Genomic DNA, 25076 nt, shown 5'->3' with positions numbered 1-25076 from the left:
TTTGGGGAGGGGATTACAGTATCTCTCCGTGAAAGTTTCATGGAGGTATCTCGGAGGATACAAGAAACACCCTATGTTTACAAATGGCTCCATGTGCCCCCCTCTCCTGCCTGAGCCAACTGGTGAATGAAAAGCAGATGCCAACACTATCTCTGTTTGTTGTACTGCAACCTCTTCTCGTACGAGTAAAACAATGAAAAGTTGATACCTGTGTCTTAACTTGGGGCTGGGCGAGGCCTCATCTTTAAATTTAACATTGTAAGGAAACTTACATCCAAGGTCCATATCCCTTCACTGGGTTCAGCCGTGCTCACCTGGAGAGACTGGCTAGATTGTGGTGGAGTCTTGAACACATCCCAGCTCACAGAATGGCTGCTTCCTCCACCATGTCTCCCTCCTTCTCCTCTTCACTAGTCACAGCAGGGGCCTCTGTCTCGATCTCCTCCGAGGTATTCCTGGTGGTCTAGGGGTGCTGATGGGGTCTCCACCAAGTACGGCATTTAGTTTGTTGTAAAAGCAGCAGGTCTGAGGCTCAGCACCAGATCTATTGTTTGCCTGCCTGGCCCTGTGGTATGCTTGGTGAAGTTCCTCCTCCTTCATGCGGCACAGCTGGAGATCCTTTTCATATCCCATTGCTTGCATCCCCCCATGTTCATAAATGTCAACGTTCCTACAGCTGGTCCATAGCTGTGCTCATGCAGCCTTTTCTTCCTATAGGCCCAGGATGTCCAATGCTTCCTGTTTACCCCAGGCAGGAGCGCATCTAGTGCATGGGGCCGGCCTGGGTGGTGAGGCAGTTACACACAACAAGGGTGAGTTGTTAGGTGCATTCACCAAGGTGGGCAACCAGGAAAAGGCATTTCAAAACCATGTAAGGAGTTTAAAGGAGATGGGGGGAGAATGGCTTTGGCTGACCCTTGGGCAATGGACTTTACAATTGTGATCAGAGCAGTCACTGTTGCATTGCAGGACAGCTGCTGGAGCACTGTTAGGGTCAACACAGGTCATGCGGTGTCTATACTCGCACTGCCTCAACATCAGTAAGTGGACTTTGGCCCCATGCCAATTGGGGAAGTGGTTTTACTATAGCAAGGTGCTTACATCAACCAGAGACAAATTTAAGTGTAGACACATGCACAGATCGGTTGACACAAGGCAACTTATTTCAACTTAACTTTGTAGTGCAGAGCAGGTGGTAGATTGTACGCTTTTTTGGGGTAGGGGCTGTTTTTTGTTCTGTGTTTGTACAGCGCATAGGGGTTCTGGTCTATGACTGGGGCTCCTGGATGCTAAGATAATGCAAATAATAATACTAACCTGAAGAGCTTCCTTGAATTTCTCAGAACTAATAAGCATTACTTTTTCTTTCTTTCTGCTATTCTTTATCTTGCCTTAGGACTGAATTGTGCTTTAAAGGCACAGCCCTGCATTGCAAGGCATGTGGATGGGTTGTGTATTGTCCTGACAGTCAGTCAGTTTACTTTTCGTTTTTATATTCAGTTCCATTATTTCTAGTTACATCTTCTGTTAGCATCTTAACCAATCCCTTTTCATCCCTGTTGCTGATACAGGTCATATATTTGTAGACAGTTGTCGTCTTGTAGACAGTTGTCCCTCCTTTATTTTGCCACACTAGACATATTTTCTTCTTTTACTCTTTCCTCATGAGAGCTATCCCTCCAGCTCCCTAATCAGAAAGGGCTTTTCTCTTGAATTATTGTTAGTGTCTTTCCTGTATTGAAGTATGCTGAACTGAGGGAAACAGTCACAGAAAGAGATTACCACATAATCCCATTCACCGTGAAATACAGACCTACATCATATTAGATATAGTAGGCTCAGGTGGAATAAATCGGTGTAGCTACACTGATTTACAGCTGCTTAGAATCAGGCCAGTAACTCTGCTTTTTCTACTAGTGGAAATTTAGAGTATCTCTACGCAGCAAAGAAAAACCTGCGGCTTGCCCGGGCTAGCCAACTCAGGCTCATAGGGCTCAGGCTATAGGGCTGTTTCATTGCCGTGTAGACTTCTGGGCTTGGGCTGAAGCTAGGGCACCGAGACCCTCGCAAGGTCCCAGAGCCTGGGATCTGGGTCCCAGGGCCTGAGCTCCAGCCCGAGCCCAGATGTATACACAGCAATGAAACAGTCCCACAATCCAAGCCCCACGAGCCCAAGTCAGCTGGCATGGGCCAGATAGGGGTGTCTGATTGCTGTGTAGACATCCCCTTAGAAAGTATGAAACATTCTGAAATGGAAAATTAGACCCTACTCCTGCAGCTGCCACACAGAGGAGTAGCTCCATTGATTTCAATGGAACTGCCTGAATGAGTAAGATCTTTTGCAGGATTGGCCTCTCAGTAATCACTTCCTTACCAGATAATTTTAAATACAAATAATGTTCCCAAGCCTTCCTCATGTGAGTAATCAAATTAACATCAGTCAGTAGGATTTCTTGCGTGAATAAGGGCAAGTTATGTTAGTAAGGTTTTTCAGGATCATATCTGATTGTACTTTTTAGAAATAGATTTTTATAATCCTAGCTACTTAATTCCTCAACAATTTTATAAATAGAATAAGAACCTCCCCAGAAAAGGGAGAATAAAAGTCATCAGGGAAGTGCAAAATGATAATAAATCTCCTTCATAAACACTGAAGAAATGGAATCAGGATGTAATGCCATATAGTATCTACCAGGAATAATATTTTCTTTTTCACTAAGTAACTATTCAGTGATTTAAAATAATCCAGCATAGCTGCAAATGCTTAAAAGCTGGCTGTAGCCAAGTGCACAATAAAGATTGTGATTAGCCATTTTTTTGTATAAACATTGCACAGCAGTTGCCCTATTTGATGGCAGGCTATTAGACTATAATGAAAAATGTGCATTTTCATTAGTGTTAATGGTCTTGAACATCAGCCATACACTTTTAGCTGGCCTCATTCAGTGGTTATATTCCGGATTCACTTCTGTGATATATGTTGCCCTTTTAGAGATGTAAGACACACACGGGGGGAGGGAGCGGGTACTAGCATAGGTTCAAGTTACAGGATGAATTAAGTGAATGTGGTGACTGCAGTCTGTATCTCTTGAAAGTAGAAGACCTATTTCTATGACAGGCCCAGGTGTCTCTTTGACAATGTTTAATATGATGCCTGGCTGGTGAGGTACAGGGAAGGCCTCTCCCTGACCTTAGCATTTCCTTGTTTTTAATGTTTTGGGTCTGACGGCACAGTGTACCTGAAGCAAACTGAACTGGGTTTTAGGAACTTTTTTTACTACTGAAATAAGTGACAAACAACATTAAATGACATGATACTGACTCATATATACTAGTATTAACACTGTTTGTAGTTATGATAAAAAGAGCCCAACTCAGATTGAGGCCCGGTTAGAGTCGTCGAAGATTAGGGTTGGAAGAGACCTCAGGAGGTCATCTAGTCCAACCCCCTGCTCAAAGCAGGACCAACCCCAACTAAATCATCCCAGCCAGGGCTTTGTCAAGCCGGGCCTTAAAAACCTCTATGGATGAAGATTCCACCACCTCCCTAGGTAACCCATTCCAGTGCTTCACCACCCTCCTAGTGAAATAGTTTTTCCTAATATCCAGCCTAGTCCTCCCCAACTGCACCTTGAGACCATTGCTCCTTGTTCTGCCATCACTGAGAACAGCCCAGCTCCATCCTCTTTGGAACCCCCCCCCTTTCAGGTAGTTTAAGGTAGCTATCAAATCCCCCCCCCACTCTTCTCTTCTGCAGACTAAACAAGCCCAGTTCCCCCAGCCTCTCCTCGTAAGTCATGTGCCCCAGCCCCCAATCATTTTCGTTGCCCTCCTCTGGACTCTCTCCAATTTGTTCACATCCTTTCTGTAGCGGGGGGCCTAAAACTGGACGCAGTACTCCAGATGTGGCCTCATCTATGCCGAATAGAAGGGAATAATCACTTCCCTCAATCTGCTGGCAATGCTCCTACCAATGCAGCCCAATATACTATTAGCCTTCTTGGCAACAAGGGCACACTGCTGACTCATATCCAGCTTCTCATCCACTGTAATCCCCAGGTTTTTTTTGCAGAACTGTCGTTTAACCAGTTGGTCCCCAGCCTGTAGCAGTGCATGGGATTCTTCTGTCCTAAGTGCAGGACTCTGTACTTGTCCTTGTTACACAAGGCCATCCACACTGACCAACACAGGGTGAGAAACAGTCCCTGTGCTGAAGAGCTTGCAATCTAAATAGATAAGACAAACAAAGGAAGTACTGTTATCTCCATAAAAAAAAGGAGTACCCGTGGCACCTTAGAGACTAACAAATTTATTAGAGCATAAGCTTTCGTGAGCTACAGCTCACTTCATCGGATGCATTTGGTGGAAAAAGCAGAGGAGAGATTTATATACACACACACACACACACACACACAGAGAACATGAAACAATGGGTTTATCATACACACTGTAAGGAGAGTGATCACTTAAGATAAGCCATCACCAGCAGCAGGGGGGGGGAAAGGAGGAAAACCTTTCATGGTGACAAGCAAGGTAGCCTAATTCCAGCAGTTAACAAGAATATCAGAGGAACAGTGGGGGGGGGTGGGAGGGAGAAATACCATGGGGAAATAGTTTTACTTTGTGTAATGACTCATCCATTCCCAGTCTCTATTCAAGCCTAAGTTAATTGTATCCAGTTTGCAAATTAATTCCAATTCAGCAGTCTCTCGTTGGATTCTGTTTTTGAAGCTTTTTTTTGAAGGATAGCCACTCTTAGGTCTGTGATCGAGTGACCAGAGAGATTGAAGTGTTCTCCAACTGGTTTTTGAATGTTATAATTCTTGACGTCTGATTTGTGTCCATTCATTCTTTTACGTAGAGACTGTCCAGTTTGGCCAATGTACATGGCAGAGGGCATTGCTGGCACATGATGGCATATATCACATTGGTAGATGCGCAGGTGAACGAGCCTCTGATAGAGTGGCTGATGTGATTAGGCCCTATGATGGTATCCCCTGAATAGATATGTGGACAGAGTTGGCAACGGGCTTTGTTGCAAGGATAGGTTCCTGGGTTAGTGGTTCTGTTGTGTGGTGTGTGGTTGCTGGTGAGTATTTGCTTCAGATTGGGGGGCTGTCTATAAGCAAGGACTGGTCTGTCTCCCAAGATCTGTGAGAGTGATGGGTCGTCCTTCAGGATAGGTTGTAGATCCTTGATGATGCGTTGGAGAGGTTTTAGTTGGGGGCTGAAGGTGATGGCTAGTGGCGTTCTGTTGTTTTCTTTCTTGGGCCTGTCCTGTAGTAGGTGACTTCTGGGTACTCTAACACGGCTGCTACTCTGAAACCTGTTATCTCCATGTTACAGATGGAGAGTGGAGGCTCAGGGTTTGGCTACACTTGTGAGTTAGAGCGCATTAAAGCAGGCCCGGGTGCCCTAGCTCACTACCCATCCACACTGGCAAGGCACGTAGAGCGCTCCAACTCCATGGCTAGAGTGCTCCTGGTAATCCACCTCGGCAAGAAGATTAGTGCTTGTTGAGCCTTGGCTGAAACGCTGAGGCGTCAGTGTGAATGAGGTGTTGCATTACTGCACTCTGATCAGCCTCCAGAAACATCCCATAATACCCTTAAGTCAAGTGGCCACTCTTCTCATTGTTTTGGAATTGCTGCAGGAATGCGGATATGCCCTTTGAAAGCTCCGTTCCTGACAGCCGGCATGCTTATCTGCTCATAGACAAAGCAACCATTACTGCGGAATGCAGTGTGAGAGAGAGAGAGGTGTCGGGGGGGGGGGATGTCTGCTGCTGTCTGAACTTACAAGACAGCATGTTGGCATGCTCTCAGCCCCCCCCACAAAACCCACTCTCTCCCCATACATACACACAACACACTCCCTGTCACAGTCCACCCCACCCCCATTTTAAAAGCACGTTGCAGCCACTTGCATGCTGGGATAGCTACCACAATGCACTGCTCTCTGTGGCCATTGCAAGAACTGCTAATGTGGCCACACCAGTGCGCTTGTAGCTGTCAGTGTGGACAGATTGCAGCGCTTTCCCTACTGCAGTCTACGAAGGCTGGTTAACTCAAAGCACTCTACATCTGCAAGTGTAGCCATGCCCTCAGAGTGAGGAAACTATCAACTTGCCTGAGGTCACACAGGAAGTCTTTGACACCTGGATTTGAACCTAGTTCCCTTCAGTATTAGCCCCAGTGCCTTAATCACAAGGCCAGCCCTTAATTTCTTAATGATTTTTAGTGGGGGAGAGGCAGGAGGGGCTGGCAGGAGCGTATTTGGAAAGTCATGTAATAGATATTTAACATTATTAATTCACAGAACTATTTCAACAGCAGTTTCACATTAGCTCGAGTAACAAGATGTAGCTGATTCCTAGCGTGCCACCAAACGGGACCCTTAGTTTGTGATAATTCTTGTCTATATCTTTATCTAATACTCATTGGACCAGATTCTTAGTTTCAGTTGATTGTTTTCTCACATACTTTTATACATATCTCATTTGTGCTTGCATATTCGTAATGTAAGCATCTAAATCAAGTATTTCTGTATGTATATGGCCAGTTATCTGATTGGCCACCTGTGCACAATACCCAATTTGCAAGCATATACCTGGTATCTGTGCACATAAATTAGATACCCAAAAGTGCTCATGCCTGACTTTCAAGCCTGATCTCTGTTCCTCTTTTCTTGTGTTAGAAACTGATGCTTTTTCCAAACCTGCTCCTGGCTGGTTCGTACACACTGTGCACTTCCCCCCAAACAGATGATTACTGATCATAACATGAAACTGTCCAAATGTCTCCTTTCCTTACCCCCCTTTTCCCCTCTCAGTACATTTTTCTGGGGAAAACTCTTTTCATGGTCTATAAATATTTCTGTTTTGTGTTTTCATTCCAACTGAATCAACACCCATGATGATGATGACAACAACTACAGAAAAATCAAATGATGTGATTTTTGTACTCTTGCTTTCTGCAAAAATGATATATTGATTGTTCATCAAGTAACTGCTGTTCTCCATGATTTAGATCCACTTCATTTAAGATTTCACTCTTGGAAGTAGGTGGCTGACAATGTAAACAAATGCTTTGTACCTGCAATGTTATCCTCTGATGATTAAATTTTCTTAAAGAAACAGCTACAAGATTTTGTGGCTGAGTACCGTATGTGACACACTTCTTAATTTTTGTGTTTATTGCTAGAAATCAAACCCCACTGTACCTGATCTCAGTGAAATAAAACGTTTCAACACTTAGAAGAAGAAATATCAGTCAGGTAAGGCTGCCACTACAAAGCTGTGTGAAGAAAGGATTTTTCTATTCTCTGACTATTCCAAAAAAATTAAATTTCACTCTGGATCAAACTGAAAACAAATTTGATTAACGTTTTCAGCAAATTGAAAAGGTTTGAAAAATGTCATTTTGGGTCGAACAAAGCACTTTGTTCAATCCAAATAATTTCTGTTTCAAGCATTTAATGTTTTAAATGTTTTTAATAAATTTGAAGCAAATTTCTAAATAAAAAAATTGTTTTGAAGCAAAAATCAGAAATGTTGATATGAAGCATTCTGACTTTTTCAGAATTTGTTTGTTTTGTTTTCCCTGACACAAACAATTCAGCAGCACCCACACGAATTCAGAAATGTTTCAGTGTCACTGAAAAAAGTTTTGGATGAAACGTTTTTTGTTCAGCTCTAGCTGCCGGTGCCCCTCCCACCCTCTGCAAGTTCACTTAACTAGACTGACTTAACTCATCTTGCTTTGAGTGTTATAACCCTGAAACGCAGCCCAGGTTCACTGAAGTTTACAAACCTCTAGGACAGGGGTGGACAAACTTTTTGACCCGAGGGCCACATCTGGGAATAGAAATTGTATGGAGGGCCATGAATGCTCAAAAAATTCGGGTTGGGTGCGGGAGGGGGTAAGGGCTCCGGGGTGGGGCCAGAAATGAGGAGTTCAGGGTGCAGGAGGGGGCTCTGGGCTGGGGTGGGGGAATGGGGTGCGGGGGGGGTTGAGGACTCCAACTGGGGGTGCAGGCTCTGGGATGGGGCTGGGGATGAGGGCTGATATGGGGAGGGGTAGCTCAGTGGTTTGAGCATTGGCCTGCTAAACCCAGGGTTGTGAGTTCAATCCTTGAGGAGGCCATTTAGGGATCTGGGGCAAAAATTGGGGATTGGTCCTGCTTTGAGCAGGGGGTTGGACTAGATGACCTCCTGAGGTCCCTTCCAACCCTGATAGTCTATGAGGAGTTTGGGTGTAGGAGGGTGCTCTGGTCTGGGACTGAGGGGTTTCGAGGGTGGGAGGGGAATCAGGGCTGGGGCAGGGGGCTGGGGCATGGGGAGAGGCTCAGGGGTGCAGGCTCTGGGCAGGACTTACCTCAGGTGGCTCCCAGCAGTGGCATGTCCCTTCTCTGGCTCCTATGTGGAGGCACAGCCAGGCGGCTCTGCTGCATGCCACCCTGTCCACAGGCACTGCCCTTGCAGCTCCCATTGAAGTGCAAGAAGGAGGCCATGCTGCTGCTTCCTGGAGCCACATGGAGCAGTCCCCGACCCTGCACCATGGCTGGAGCATCGGAGTGCTAGAGGGGGGCAAGCCCTAGACGCCATTCCCCAGTGGGAGCTTGAGGGCTGGCTCAAACTGGCTGGTGAGCTGGATCTGGCTTGCGAGCTGTAGTTTGCCCACCCCTGCTCTAGGACAAATCTATCATGGGTGACTTTTTGTGTCATGTCCCTTCCTTCCCACAAGTGCAGGGCAGGGTCTCCTGATTTTGAGACTGAAGGAATAGAATGGACACTGTGTAGAATCAAGCACATGGGTTTATTACAGACAGTGCTGGCGGAGTGTCACCTTGCTTATTAGACTCAGAGACACTGCCAAACAATTGATTACAGTGGATTATATGGATTTTCCATGGGTGGAGGGAAATGACGAAGTAGGCAGTCACAAGCCCTTGGATAGGTCTAGCAGCAAGACAAGATAAGCACAGTAGCCAATAGTCAAATATTACATAATGTCTCTACCAATGGTTTCAGGTTAACAAGTAACACCATTAGTACAGAGGTGTTTTTCTTAAAAATGTATGAAGTGTGTTAGTATAAAATATATCTGAATTCTGATTTGGGGTCCATAGGAATGAAGTAGCTCCTCTAATTATCCAACAGGTACATACCTGGGGGTTAAAGCAGAAAAACATTGAAAAGTATATGGCAATAGAAATTGTCTTTCAAGTTTCTCATTTGTGCTTCTAAAGGCAGACACTGATACCTGGGGAGGGGAGGAGGATGCCATATCTCATACTGACATGCTTGAACATCTTCCATAAACTCAAGGTTGGTGTGTGGGGAGAGCATGGTTACCTCCTCTTGGAGAGGAGTATACACAGACCCAGACACATAGGGCCTCTTTCATTCGTCTGGTCTGTTTGCAGCTTCAGATAAGAGTGCCAATTACTGCTCCCCATCTCGCATTTTGCTGACCATGCATATCTTAGAAAAAGCAAGGTTGTCTTTTGTCTGTTCTGCTTCTCTTAGCTAATATTGTTCACTGTTTACTGGGCCATTCGGCCTCTTGACCAAACTCTGGTCTTTGGGCCTGTAAAAAGAGCTGACATAGCCTATATCAGGTTTTTACATAAACAGCACATGGATTTTGGCCCTTCAAGACAAACTCCTATTGTGACAGTTCTCAGTGTGCCCAGGATTGTGAGTAATCTTGTTACCCCTGCTGGGGCTTAAATGAGTGTCAGCTCCCTGCCACTATTACTCTATTAGCCACCCAAACAATCTCCTCCAGGCTAAGCCAACCCTTTGCCAGCTGGCATTAAGAGGTTCTTGAGTCACACATCGCCTCTTACATTGAGGCAGTAAGGTCAGCCACTGGCTCCTCCATAGCAATCATCTCAGGACACTCTTGCCTGGACAGGACGCTAGCTGTACTACTTGTTAATTTGAACTTTGTACATGCAGTCAGTCACAGTATGTCCTTGCCTACTTTCCTGCTCCCAGTGGTGTTCTGGCCCACAGCATTTCCTAATTTTACCAGTGTCTTCCCCACTCCCAGCACAGCTCTGGGTCACAGCGCTGATCATGCCATACCACAGACACACTTAGCACTGAGTTGGTTTCCCCAACGAGAATAAACAGCAAGTTTGCCCCCTTGAGCAGAGTCTGGCCATGGCTGGCTTTTACTTGCGCCCTTGGGGGTTTAACCCTGTTCCATTATTACACAAAATAACTCATCAGGAAAAATAACTTCCCACAGTCCAAAAAGAAAAGGAGTACTTGTGGCACCTTAGAGACTAACAAATTTATTTGAGTATAAGCTTTCATGAGCTACAGCTCACTTCATCGGATGCATTCAGTGGAAAATACAGTGGGGAGATTTATATACATAGAGAACATGAAACAATGGGTGTTACCATGCACACTGTAACGAGAGTGATCAGGTAAGGTGAGCTATTGCCAGCAGGAGAGCGGGGGGGAAAAAACCTTTTGTAGTGATAATCAAGGTGGGCCATTTCCAGCTGTTGACAAGAACTTCTGAGGAACAGTGGCGGGTGGGGAGAGGAATAATCAAGGGGAAATAGTTTTACTTTGTGTAATGACCCATCCACTCCCCATCTCTATTCAAGCCTAAGTTAATTGTATCCATTTTGCAAATTAATTCCAATTCAGCAGTCTCTCATTGGAGCCTGTTTTTGAAGTTTTTCTGTTGAAGAATTGCAACTTTAGGTCTGTAATCTAGTGACCAAAGAGATTGAAGTGTTCTTCAACTGGTTTTTGAATGTTATAATTCTTGACGTCTGATTTGTGTCCATTTATTCTTTTACGTAGAGACTGCCCAGTTTGACCAATGTACATAGCAGAGGGGCATTGCAGGCACATGATTATATATTTCACATTGGTAGATGTGCAGGTGAACGAGCCTCTGATAGTGTGGCCGATGTGATTAGGCCCTATGATGGTGTCCCCTGAATAGATATGTGGACACAGTTGGCAACGGGCTTTATTGCAAGGATAGGTTCCTGGGTTAGTGGTTCTGTGTGTGATGTGTGGTTGCTGGTGATTATTTGCTTCAGGTTGGGGGTTTTTCTATAAGCAAGGACTGGCCTGTCCCCCAAGATTTGTGAGAGTGATGGGTTGTCCTTCAGGATAGGTTGTAATCCTTGATGTTGCGTTGGAGAGGTTTTAGTTGGGGGCTGAAGGTGATAGCTAGTGTATTTTCCACTGAATGCATCCGATGAAGTGAGCTGTAGCTCATGAAAACTTATGCTCAAATAAATTTGTTAGTCTCTAAGGTGCCACAAATACTCCTTTTCTTTTTGCGAATACAGACTAACACGGCTGCTACTCTGAAACCTGTCATTATGCAAGGCACTGAATTTAGCCGTATGGAGTGGAAATCTATCAACTTGATGAAAATCTCATACAGATACAGACAGACATCATCTTCTTTCCAAATGCAAACAGATGGACATTACACCAAAAGGACTGAAGGTAAAAAATCCATTACAATCTACATACCACACAGACTATGCTGACAGCTTGTGCCACATGCTCTCAAAGAAACTGCGGAACCACCTGATCAACATCCTCTACAGCAAACAGGGAAAGATTAAGAATGAGCTCTCAAAACTGGATACTCTCATAAAAAAAAAAAAACAACCTTCCACAGAAACTTCCTCGTGGCTGGACTTTACAAAAACTAGACAAGCCATTTACAACACACACTTTGCTTCTCTACAAAAGAAAAAGGACACTAAACTATCTAAACTACTACATGCCAGAAGGGGCCACAACAGTGGTTCCCTTAACCCACCCAGCAATATTGGTAATCTATCTAACTATACTCTTAGCCCAGCAGAGAAATCTGTTTATCTCGGGGCCTCTCCTTCTGCCCCTGCACCCCACAAACATGATACAGATCTGTGGTGACCTAGAATCCTATTTATGACGTCTCCGACTCAAGGAATATTTCCAACACACCTCTGAACAACATACTAACCCACAGAGACCTTCCGACCAAGACTACAAAAAGAAGGATTCTGGGTGGATTCCTCCTGAAGGTCGAAACAACAGACTGGACTTCCACATAAAGTGCTTCCGCTGAAGTGCACGGGCTGAAATTGTGGAAAAGCAGCATCACTTGCCCCATAACCTCAGCCGTGCAGAACACAATGCCATCCACAGCCTCAGAAACAACTCTGACATCATAATCAAAAAGGCTGACAAAGGAGGTGTTGTCGTCATCATGAATAGGTCAGACTATGAACAAGAGGCTGCTAGGCAGCTCTCCAGCACCACTTTCTACAAGCCATTACCCTCTGATCCTACTGAGAGATACCAAAAGAAACTACAGCATTTGTTCAAGAAACTCCCTGAAAAAGCACAAGAACAAATCTGCACAGACACACCCCTGGAACCCTGTCCTGGGGTATTCTATCTGCTACCCAAGATCCATAAACCTGCAAATCCTGGACGCCCCATCATCTCAGGCATTGGCACCCTGACAGCAGGATTGTCTGGCTATGTAGACTCCCTCCTCAGGCCCTACGCTACCAGCACTCCCAGCTATCTTCAAGACACCACTGACTTCCTGAGGAAACTACAATCCATCAGTGATCTTCCTGAAAACACCATCCTGGCCACTATGGATGTAGAAGCCCTCTACACCAACATTCCACACAAAGATGGACTACAAGCCGTCAGGAACAGTATCCCTGATAATGTCACAGCAAACCTAGTGGCTGAACTTTGTGACTTTGTCCTCACCCATAACTATTTCACATTTGGGGACAATGTATACCTTCAAATCAATGGCACTGCTATGGGTACCTGCATGGCTCCACAGTATGCTGACATTTTTATGGCTAACTTAGAACAACACTTCCTCAGCTCTCGTCCCCTAATGCCCCTATTCTACTTGCGCTACATTGATGACATCTTCATCATCTGGACCCATGGAAAAGAAGCCCTTGAGGAATTCTACCATGATTTCAACAATTTCCATCCCACCATCAACCTCAACCTGGACCAGTCCACACAAGAGATCCACTTCTTGGACACTCTGATGCTAATAAACGATGGTCACATAAACACCACCCTATACCGGAAACCTACTGACCGCTATACGTACCTACATGCCTCCAGCTTTCATCCAGACCACACCACACGATCTATTGTCTACAGCCAAGCTCTACGATACAACCGCATTTGCTCCAACCCCTCAGACAGAGACAAACACCTACAAGATCTCTATCAAGCGTTCTTACAACTACAATAACCACCTGCTGAAGTGAAGAAACAGATTGACCGAGCCAGAAGAGTACCCAGAAGTTACCTACCACAGGACAGGCCCAACAAAGAAAAGAACAGAACGCCACTAGCCATCACCTTCAGCCCCCAAATAAAACCTCTCCAACGCATCATCAAGGATCTACAACCCATCCTGAAGGACGACCCATCACTCTCACAGATCTTGAGAGACAGGCCAGTCCTTGCTTACAGAAACCCCCCCCAACCTAAAGCAAATACTCACCAGCAATCACACACCACACAAGAGAACCACTAACCCAGGAACCTATCCTTGCAACAAAGCCCGTTGCCAGCTTTGTCCACATATCTATTCAGGGGACACCATCCTAGGGCCTAATCACAACAGCCACACTATCAGAGGCTCGTTCACCTGCACATCTACCAATGTGATATATGCCATCATGTGCCAGCAATGCCCCTCTTCCATGTACATTGGTCAAACTGGACAATCTCTACTTAAAAGAATAAATGGACACAAATCAGACATCAAGAATTATAACATTCAAAAAGCAGTCAGAGAACACTTCACTTCAATCTCTTTGGTCACTTGATTACAGACCTAAAAGTTGCAATACTTCAGCAAAAAAACTTCAAAAACAGACTCCAATGAGAGACTGCTGAATTGGAATTTAATTTGCAAACTGGATACAATTAACTTAGGCTTGAATAGAGACTGGGCGTGGATGGGTCATTACACAAAGTAAAACTATTTCCCCTTGTTTATTCCTCTTCCCACCCCCTACTGTTCCTCAGACGTTCTTGTCAACAGCTGGAAATGGCCCATCTTGATTATCACTACAAAAGGTTTTCTTCCCCTCCCCCCCGCTGGTAATAGCTCATCTTAAGTGATCACTCTCCTTACAGTGTGTATGATAACACCCATTGTTTCATGTTCTCTGTGTATATAAATCTCCCCACTGTATTTTCTACTGAATGCATCCGATGAAGTGAGCTGTAGCTCATGTAAGCTTATGCTCAAATAAATTTGTTAGTCTCTAAGGTGCCACAAGTACTCCTTTTCTTTTTGCGAATACAGACTAACATGGCTGCTACTCTGAAACCTTCCCACAGCCCGAATCTCAGAACAACCTTTAGTGGCCATTAGACCCACACCTGTTTGCCTGCTAGTCCCTGATCCGACACATCCTTATGTCCTTCCTCCTGGATCCCATGGGTCCCTCTTCTTCTTTTCAAGCTGCCTGTGTTTGTCCTGGTCAGCAAGCGTCTGTTACTTCAGTTCTGCCCCGTCACTCTGGCTCTTGGCCTCCAGCTCTAACCATCTCTCCTACACAGGCAGCCTTTTCTACTCCAGCCTCCACAGCTCTGGGCCTCTCACCATTACTATCTTTGCTGGATCCTCTGGAGAACTGTATGTTTGGTCTCCAACATGCCCTGGTGGAGAAAAAGGGACCCCTGTGAGTCCCAGTTTGGAGCAGGTACCCCATCCTGCCTCATGGCATATGCGTGTAGCCTAGCCACCAGCTCCAATTTCTTCTGATCAGCAGCTGACAGAGCTCACTGTGCACACAGCTCTTCTAACCATTTCTTGGTGAGCATAGCAAAATTAGCATGTTTCTTTGCTCATCCTGCCTTTTCTGCTGCTCTAGCCATCTTCTGCTTTCCATTGTTCTATTTCCCTTACCCAAAATAAACACAGAAAATAACAAATTGCAACTTTGTCTGTTCTCAACCTTCTCCCTTGTGACACTCTCAGAATCTCGGTTACCGGTGCTAGGAATGTGGTTAGCTAACCAACAGATTGTGTGTAAACCCTGCCAGGACTGTGCCACTGTGTTGGTTCTTGGGGTGCCCAGGATTAAGAGTCACCTTGTTTACCTCCTGCCCCCATCTCTAGTGAGAAGGAAAATTGCTTGTGCTTAACTGGGTGTCAGCTGCCTGACACCACCAGTCTGTTCGCAACACAAATGATCTCCTCTGGACTATGCCAGCCCTTTGCCAGGGACATTAAAAGGTTCTTGGGTCACACCTATCATTTCAGCTTCAAACCAGGCAAACACACAACAGTTTCAGCTGAGCTTCAGGCTTCTCAGTGGAGATAGAGGAACATATGCTATCTGTGCTCGAACTAGCATGCTAAAAATAGCAGTGTAGCCTGGGGATAGCATGGGCACTGCTGGAGCTAGCCACCTAAGTACAAACCTGCCAGAACCCCCTGGGTACGCACTCGGGCCTGAGCCACTGTCTCTGTGCTTCCTCCCACCTACACTGTTATATTTAGTACACTAGGTAATGCATGTCCATCTTCCCAGGCTGGGAAACACCCTCCCTACTGCAGTGTAGACACACCCTAAGTGAATCCAAAAAAACTAAATCCAAAACTGAAAGTGAGTCTTAAGGCATGTAAACTCACCTGCACCAAAACCAAAACAAGTTTGCCATGCAACTGCTATATGAAACCATGAGGTGCCCACAGCTGTCAATGGAGGCTATAATCACAGTACAGAAAGCTGCTACTTTATTTCACAGCTTAATGAAATTTCCAAACAGTGACCTTGCCACAGAGCAATACTTCTCCAAACCTGAAGACATCCACAAGTCACAAACTCCACACTGTGGCCTTCATTACATTCAGTTCCCACTTGCAACTACTGTGATTGTACATTCTTTCACAGTAATTGTGTGCAAATGACTAGTAAGATTAAGTTGTCATGTGAATGCACTCACTAGTGCACATGTAGCCATGGTAATTGCTACTATCAATTTTATATTGAGAGAAATTATTTATTATTTTTGATCACCAAAAAAACTCTTCTAAGCCTTTCACAGAAACAAGTAAGGATGTAGTCCCTGCCCGCAAAGAGTTTACATTCAAAATCTGAGACAGCACAAGTTGCAAGGTTGGGGCTGGTTAGTAGTGAAAGGTTTGTTTGGGGTTTTGTCTCACTTCCTTTAAGTAACATGACTGAAGTGAATTTTTGCATTCTGCATAATTTCCTTTGAGCCTAGTATCTATGCTTCAGGCCAGTAGCTACAGAAAGTTTTCTGGAGATTCTCCACAATGTTGCACCCTAAATATGAGTTTTTCATCATTAGAATCTTTTTGCCACTCCCATGTAATATTTTGTGGTGTCTAAAATGTTTGAAAATGAAGGTGGAGATAATCATTCATCTTTGTTGTACAGAGGGAGGGACAATAGAAGAAGAGAAATATGTATTTTCCGTGGTTATGTCTCCTTAAATGTAGTTCTAAGGCTGATGTTTTAACAAAGGCATCAAGGTGAAGGTTGGATGAGCAAGAAATCCTAAATTTCAAAAGCCATAACTTAAATGCAGTGCCTCTTCCTTAGACAAGTCTTTGTGATCCTTCCTTTTGTTTTTCTTCTTCCTTCACACTAATAGCTCCCTCAAGAGAACTGGCATATTTGAAAGTACTGCAGAACCCTACATTATCTTGAACAGTACATATTTCTTACACTTCTGAAGAAGCAGCTGTTTACCTTCCACCCTGACAGCACATGAAATTTGACAGCTGCACATCTCAGAATACTGACATGAGAAATGACTCAGTTAAATTCACTGAGAATGTAGACACTTCCTTAGCTTATAAGCATGACAAACTACAGTTTCCTAGAAAAAAAAAGACGAGTGCTATTAAAATTTAACCCATTGCGTTTCCAGCAACTGACAGCTGGTTTTATGCCTTCCCAAACAAATGATTGATGTAGAGTCTAATCTTCTAAATGGCTAATAGCTGGTCTGGCTTTCTGAAATGAACTCAATGACCTTAGAAGGGAAAGTTGCATTACACCAGACAGAATACAGAAGCCCTCCCTTCTTCAACATAGCACTTGTTTATATATAAGCTTTTGAATATGTGGCTATTAAGGGAAAGTCTAGATATGTTACAGCAGATATTCTATGAGAAAACTTTTTTAAAATATAGCTAGATCCCATTGTGACTAGCTTTTTTTTTTTTACAAGGATAATTACTTCTCGATGGATGTTGATGTCACCCATCTTAAATTACTGCCATTAATTTAGAGTATTAGTCATAAACTATTTGCAATTAACTTTCAGAGAGTTTGCAATAAGCATTAGAGGAAGAAGAAAAAGCTGCTCTTAGTAATACTACTGTGTATTTAATCTTGCTTTATAATACAGTCTGTTAGTCATAGTCATTTATGTATTTCTTTTTGCGAAGGGCAAATAATCAGTTATATCGCTGTTTGACTGAATTGTAAAACAGACCTTTTGTGTCATGTCACAGAAAGATGCTTTGTCCTAATGCTGAATAGGGAAAACTATTGTCCCTAACACTGTTCCTGGCTTTTCACTGGAAGCTTGTGTCTTAACCCTAATCCTTTTGCAGGGCTCCTTATTAGAAGTATAAAGAAACAGTATTTGCATCTTCCCACCTTTTTAACGATTATTCACACAAAACAGGTAGATTTGTTTCAATAAATCACAGGCTAGTAGATAATAGCTAGCTGCTGCAGGTCCTGAACATTCTAGAAAAGGAGCAGTAGAAAGTAGATGGGGATGGGTTTATTTTCTTCAGACAATTCAAGTATCAGGGCAGAGTGAAAGGACTTCAGGAAGTCCTACAGATGGAGCAGTTTCAAATGGAATTGCCAGAGTAAAAGATGGCAAGCCAGGTGCAGTGTCACAATCACTCTTCAGATGTGTGGTGGTTGTTTCAACACAAGTATACAGGACAGAAGGTAAAGGTAGATCCTGACCCTAAGCAGCTATTTATTTCCACTGTATGGATTAGCCATTAAGTCACCAATGAAGAGTTAGCAGCAAGCCATCATTTGTTACTGTGCTGTCAGAGACCACTGCTTTCACAGGTCTCTGCTCATACACGATTGCACTCTGTGTAATCCTTCTTCTTTTTTTTTTTCATTTTCATGAAAAACACAGCAGAAAGAAAAAACATATGGAACCTAGAGGTTCTTACAAATCCAATATCCCTACCTTTGATGAATATGTCAAAGCAAGGAAAAGTTTGCTTATTTTGTGATAGAAAAATAATGGAGTGGTTTTTCTTTGAGACATACTGTAGGGCCTGATTCTGCTGAAGTCAATGTCAAAACTCTATTCTTTCAATGAAGCAAGACTGGACCCATAGTCTTTTATTTCATAGCAAGCTAGAAACGGGTGATACATGGCTATCTACAGTAACTTGCCATCTTGAATAAATATTCCAGTAAAAACATGAGTAAAAATTATGGAAATAGGGTATGCAAGTTACAGTTTGCTTAGATGTATTCAATTCATGCAATGTTGCCCATACATTTCTAGATTTTATGGCTTGGCTGATTAAATCTCTTGAACACAGAAGCTATAATAATAGTCAGTTCATTTCTGACCATTCAACGTTCTAATTCATAAATTCTACAGAACCTCTGACAACATGTGTGGTTCCTAAATGAATCAAATTCATTGAGTACTTTTTATTTTATTAGGGCCTTTTGCAGTCAAATATGAAGAGATATTAGTGGCGGAGTAATCATCTGCATCTGGTATGAACACATTTTGCAAAGAAGACAATGGAGAGGGGGATATTAATCAAGACAACTGCTGAATGTCATCTATGCCTAAAATGAATCTCTTGTTGTCCTTGGTTAAAAGCTGTTTAATTTTGTGGCCATACTGTTTGTTCTTGTTAATGCTTTTTTTAAATGTTTGCAGCCATGCTTTAAATATTGTAGGATAAACATAATAATCCATGCATAAGCATATTAAATGAAATAGAGGTCAGCTGTTGTTGACGTTCGGCTTTATCAACAGACTCTCAGGATGACAATATTTACACCACTGGTGCACAAACTTTCTAGTTGTGCCTCCTTTATCATTCATGGAATTTGTTATGCCCCTCCTCTATAACTTATCTGACACTGTGTGGGTGGGTTTGTTTGTTTTGCAAGGACTCTATCCTGCTCCTGCTATTATAGCAGTGAGATCCCAGTTCCACTGCAGGGTAAACATTTAACAAACAATGGGGGAGCGGGTGGGAGTGGGAATGGGTATTGCAGGGCAGTACAGGAATGGGATTAAAAAAAATAGTCCTCCTGCTCCGCAAACAACATGAACACCCCAGCCAGCAGTAGTGCAAAAATAAGGGTAGCATTGCATCTGTTGGCTGCTCTGCCTCCAGAGCTATGCAGCCAGAGAGCATAAGAGGGTGAGATATGGTGACAAAGGCATTAAAAATGCCATACATTGATTATATAGACAAACAAAATGACACTGAATGAATGAAAGTCTCTATACTCTAAAAGACAAATTCTTGGGTCATTCACTGGCTGGGCTTGTGGAGATCAGATGTAACGTGGAGATGACACTTTGGGGCTCTACAGTTTCTTGCTGTCCAAGTGTCTTCTGTCAGCCATTCCATTAGAATCAAAGGAGAAGAGAACCACTTGTTGACTTTCCCAGACAGGTGATTTGTAATCATTTAGAAGGGGAAGTGATAAGGAGAGAATGATGCCTTCTTTCCCACCAGAATAAAGGATATTTGAACCATGTATAGACTAGATATTTATTGGGCCGGAGACAAGTTCCGATTCTCCTAGAAAATAGTGGGTACCTGAGTACTACACTTCGGGGTGGGGGGGGAATGCTCAAGTACAAAATGGGGAACAATTGGCTAGGCAGTAATACCACTGAAAAGAATCTGCAGCTTTTAGTGGTTCACAAATTAAATATGACCAGCAATGTGGTGCAGTTGCAAAAAAAAAAAAAAAAAAAAAGTTTCAGAGTAGCAACCGTGTTAGTCTGTATTCGCAAAAAGAAAAGGAGTACTTGTGGCACCTTAGAGACTAACAAATTTATTTGAGCATAAGCTTTCGGATGCATCCGATGAAGTGAGCTGTAGCTCATGAAAGCTTATGCTCAAATAAATTTGTTAGTCTCTAAGGTGCCACAAGTACTCCTTTTCTTTTTGCAAAAAAAAAGTTAATATCCTTCTTGGGGATATTAGCAGGAATATTGGATGAAAGACCTGGGAGTTTAATTGTTCCACTCCACTCGGCACTGGTGAGGCCTCAGCTGGAGTAGTGTGTCCATTTCTGGGTGTTGCACTTCAAGAAAGATGTGGACAAACTGGACAGAGTCCAGAGGAGAGCAACAAAAATGAAGAAAAAAAAAAAGAAAAAAAGGTTTAGAAAATCTGACCTATGAGGAAAGGTTAAAAAAACTGGGCATATTTAGTCTTGAGGGAAAAAGACTGAAGAGAGACCCGATAACAGTCTTCACATACATTAATGGCTGTTGCAAAGAGGACTGTGGTCAGTTGCTCCATGTCCACTCAAGGTAGGACAAGAAGTAATGATCATAATCTGCAGCAAGGGAGATTTAGGTTAGATATTGAGAAAAAGTTTCCAACTATAAGGATAGTTAATCACTGGAATTGATTTCCAAGGGAAGTTGTGGAATCCACATCACTGGAGGCTTTTAAGAACAGGTTGGACAAACACCAGTCAATGAGAGTCTTGGTTTACTTGGTCCTGCCTCAGAACAGGGAGCTGGACCACATGACCTCTTGAGGTCCCTTCTAGTCCTACACTTTTATGATCTGTAGCTCTCTTGGTTAATCTATTATAAATCATTGGGGCACTGAGCTGTGCCCCTTTGATAGCCGCTGTTTTATGAGTGAGAGAGTTAAGCACCATCACTATGAGCAGACGATTTGAGAATCCAGAATATAGGCATTGGGGTATCATTTATAGAAGCTTGGGTTTTCTTTCATGTATATTAATACAGTTTGGAGCACTCTGGCTGACACAAATTACTAGCAGACAAATCTGAACTTCTACGCAATTCTTCTCTGCCAATACTTTGGAAACTTGTACCATACGACTACAGTATAGAGACAACACAAACATATCATGTAAACACCATGACTCCAATCCTTAACCATATTAGGGCCACTTTACATGTTCCACCAGCACAAAGCAGCCTTAAAGATGATGTAGTTGGCTGTAAAAGGATCACCCCAGTGTAGGCAGATCCTTAGGTGGCAGAGTGTATATAGACACTCCTCAGCCAATCCCTATCCCAGCTGCCATCATAAGCCGTGTGGGTAGAGGAAGGGGGCTCACTCATAATAGGTGGCAATTAGATCAACCCTGGCTTGCACTAGGGACCAACCCACTGGACAGCAGCCACAGGATAGGAAGAGAGCAAAAGTGAATGAAAGCCCTTAGCTACAGCCAAAGAGGTCATACAACTCCATGCCAACAGCCAGTATTTGATGTGATGCACTTCCCAGCCCTACGCCACCTAGTTTGGGGTATTTTTCCTCAGTTAGAAAATCCAGTCAACTGTTGTGTACTAGTCTAAACTGTAAAGAATAAAACAAGTGTCAGTATGTGATAGATACATTCTCATTCCTAAGAATATTTTATAAAGATCCACAGTGTAATAAATAGTGTGATGATTTACACAAAGGGTTTAAAAATGCCCTGAGTTTCTCACTGTCTCTCAGAATTACCATGAGTTTTGCTTTAAGCCAGACAGTCCAGTTAGGAGTATTTATTGTCTGTTGGAAACTGACAAGAACGTGAAAACTCCAGAGAGGGAATTGTCAGTGTCACTTCTTGATGTCATGAGAAGATTACAGATGCCACACCAGATTTATAAAGATGGTTGTTTACGAGTTGAAAATGGTCAAAGTAAGCTTTTCTTGTGCCCTGTGGGGGAAGAGTTTCTGAAGAGACTTCATGCAGTTTTATGCTACTTGTCACAGCAGCATAACTCATGCTCTTCTCTTAAGCAGTTTGTCTCATCACTGTAAGTGTTTTGGTTTTTTTTATTATTATTTTTTTTGTACAAAAATAGGAGAAGGGAAAAATCTTCAGGGCAAATGCTGCAGTTCTGACTCTGGGAGGTGCTGAGCAGCCGCAATTCCCTTTGGTGCTGAAAGTTTGTCTCTCTCACTCATTCAGAATCAGGCCCAGTGTTTGCAAATTGTGCTAACACCAGAGTTGATGTTAAGTAGGGATGTGAACAATCAGACACTTAAGTGTTTTGTTTTAAAAATGTGACTTACAGAAAATACCACTTTGCGTCACTACTTATCCATGAGACCTTCTGTAGTTCATACAGTTAATATACTGAGTTTTTCAACGCAATACATTAATACAAAAATATATAATAAAACAGTTATCTAAACAATAGATTAGTTAGTACTAGAAAGCAGTGAGTTAACACTAAAATAAAGCAAGTTTTGGGAAGTGCTTGATAAATATTATTCAATCTACATTTTTATTTTAGAGATGCATCAATAATAAAGAATGGCTCTAATCTTTCTATGAATTAGTATGTATATTACAGTAAAAGTAATTGTTTATTATTTAGATTGTGGTTGTACCCATAATGTGTTAGGAGGTTTCTAAACACAAGCCACAGGTTTTGCCCAAAAGATTTCCCACCCTAAACTTACAAGAGAAAAGAGTTATAATACAGAGTTAAATGCCCAGAGTGATGACAGAGACACAACTTCTTAGTTACATGGTTGTTCCTTGCAAATTTCTCTTTTCTTTTTAAATTAAACATTGTCGCCTCCCCTTTAGCCCCCCCCCATCCTTACTCTATAGTTTTAACCCTCTCATTTTCCCAACTTTAGTCCCAGTATCTTTATGCCCCTACTTCCCAACATTCAGCTCCCTCCCTCCATATAAATGTGCATTTCCCTCTCTTTAGGTATATGAATGAAACAGATACATAGCTTAGTTTCTTGTTGGCATCACAAAAAGAGTGAGCCTTCAGGAGAGATTTAAATTAGGAGAAGGTAGTGGTTTTTTGAACCAGTTCAGTCAATACATTTCATCTGGAAGGAACTTTAGGAACTAAATACTTTTAGGACAGGAGGTCATAGACGTGTAGGACTGGAAGACACCTTGCGAGGTCATCTAGTCCAGTCCCCTGCACTCACGGCAGGACTAAATATCATCCAGACCAGTGGTTCCCAAACTTGTTCTGCCATTTGGGAGCCACTGATCTAGATCATCCTCAAATTCTTTCACAGACCACATTTTAAAAGTGAGATTAGCTCGTAGTCCTTCTCGATTGCACATCCCACTCCCAGGAAATCCTGCTGGCCATCACTTCTCCCATGGACCACCACAGAACTTCTGTGGCGCCTAAAGCAAAGGCATACACAAACATTAGAGAAGTGCATTCTGTATTTTTAGATTTTTTTAAACATATGATTTAGCAGCTGCAAACAAAGAGATGGCATCAAGAGTCCCACCACATCTTCATTGACTCCAGCAAGCATTCTGCAGAAAACCACTGGTCAATAGACCTCTGTGCTAGCAGATACAAGTACTTGCCAGGAGCATTGCATTTGCAAATGGTGTCAGGTAGACTGCATCTCCTGAAGAGTCACCTTTCTGCATTTTCGGGGAGTAAATGACATCACTTGTCAGACATTTCTTCAGCACAGATAAAAACAGTGTCTCTCCTAGAACCTTGCTGGGTGAGACACTAAGAAATGACACTGTCCCATCACAAAGACCCGACTATCTAACAGGATTAACTGCCACCACTCAGTGGGCTCTCCTGGCACATAGTAAGCTCAGTGAGGTGTAGAGTGCCCACTCTTCTCAGCAGCGTTTGAAGTTACTGGAGGCTCAGTCAGCTAAGATCTTTTCCCAGTAGCAGCACACATTAAATTTCCAAGGGTGCCTTCATTATTAGCAGCCAAATCATAGTCTGTCTCCAGGCTTTATTTTGCTTTCTCTGATATCAGTATTCCCTTTCCTTTCTGATATTCTTCAACTAGCCTGCATGTGGCAGCTGTGATTCTATACTCAGCAGGAATCACTTGAAGCAAGGATCCAGCATACAAGTTATACTGTAGCTTTTCAGCATCACTGAAGCAGGATGATCAGAGGTTAAAAATGCTGTTTTTAAAGGCCCTGATGCTATAGACTAGCTCTTTGGTGCTGAGATGTGCTTTTACTGCCCTGCCAATGCCGCAGAAATATTGGCCTCTTCCAAACTTACCTCTCAGGTTAAAGCCTCAGATGGCTCAAGAATTTAGAGCCAAGACTCTACCAAGTTCCACTATGCCACAGTCAATGTCCCTTTCCCCTTTTTGACTCCTCCTTGCAAAAGAAGATGATGATGATCCCATATTTTTGCCTGCCAGGCTTTTCTATATATGTTATATTTGTTAAAGTCTGGGCTTTTCTCAGCTGCAATTTGCCGGCACCAAGAATTGCAACATTCTTTACTCAGCCAATCTGCAGCATAAGTTTGTAAAATTAGGGGCAAGGACGGTTTGTCTTATTTGCTTCATGTCTCCTCACACAGCACCCAGCACAATGGGACCTGTCTCAAGGGAGCTGGCCCCTGTGATTAAAATAGGTCTAACTCCCTTGTGCCAGAGCAGGTGCTCCCACATGAGTCAATTGAGGATGCAGAGCTGCACCTGGGCTATAAAAGATGAGAGGGGGGTCAGTAAGGGTAGAATTGGAAGGGGAACTGCGGAGTAAAGCTGTGGAGTGAGATGGTCTTTTGCACTGGTCGATGAGGAAGGGAGTTGGGCAAGAAGAGCTGACTGAAAGCTTTGTTTTTCTTTTGGAAGAAAGCAATGAAGGCATACCAGGCCAGGCCTTAATTTGCATGTGCCCCAGCTGCCCTTTCAAACAGGAAGGGACAGTGCCTTTGAGAGAAGAGGTTATGCTCAGTTTAATGCTGAGAGAAGCTTTTTGTGTTTGTTATTTAGAACTCTGGGTTAATAATAATTTTAAAAAAACACAGGCCCAAGCAAGGCTGTGATTGATTGAGA

General features: G+C 43.2%; 2 long non-coding RNA genes across 2 annotated transcripts; one reads left to right on the top strand and one right to left on the bottom strand.

Annotated features, from left to right (window-relative positions):
- The first annotated feature begins 7202 nt into the window (after window positions 1-7202).
- Window positions 7203-19036, top strand: LOC119849791. The gene is made up of 2 exons (XR_005290590.2): window positions 7203-7275; window positions 18742-19036. It is a non-coding gene; the product is annotated as an uncharacterized LOC119849791 (long non-coding RNA).
- Window positions 9069-15896, bottom strand: LOC122459319. Its single transcript, XR_006279932.1, has 2 exons — window positions 15684-15896; window positions 9069-9168 (listed from the first exon to the last, which is right to left on the bottom strand). It is a non-coding gene; the product is annotated as an uncharacterized LOC122459319 (long non-coding RNA).
- Window positions 19037-25076: the final 6040 nt, after the last annotated feature.

Source organism: Dermochelys coriacea, chromosome 1, assembly GCF_009764565.3.
Source record: "Dermochelys coriacea isolate rDerCor1 chromosome 1, rDerCor1.pri.v4, whole genome shotgun sequence".
In the NCBI taxonomy this organism is placed as follows: Eukaryota; Metazoa; Chordata; order Testudines; family Dermochelyidae; genus Dermochelys; species Dermochelys coriacea.
Note: the sequence above shows the minus strand (reverse complement) of the source record. Positions and strands in the feature narration are given on the sequence as shown.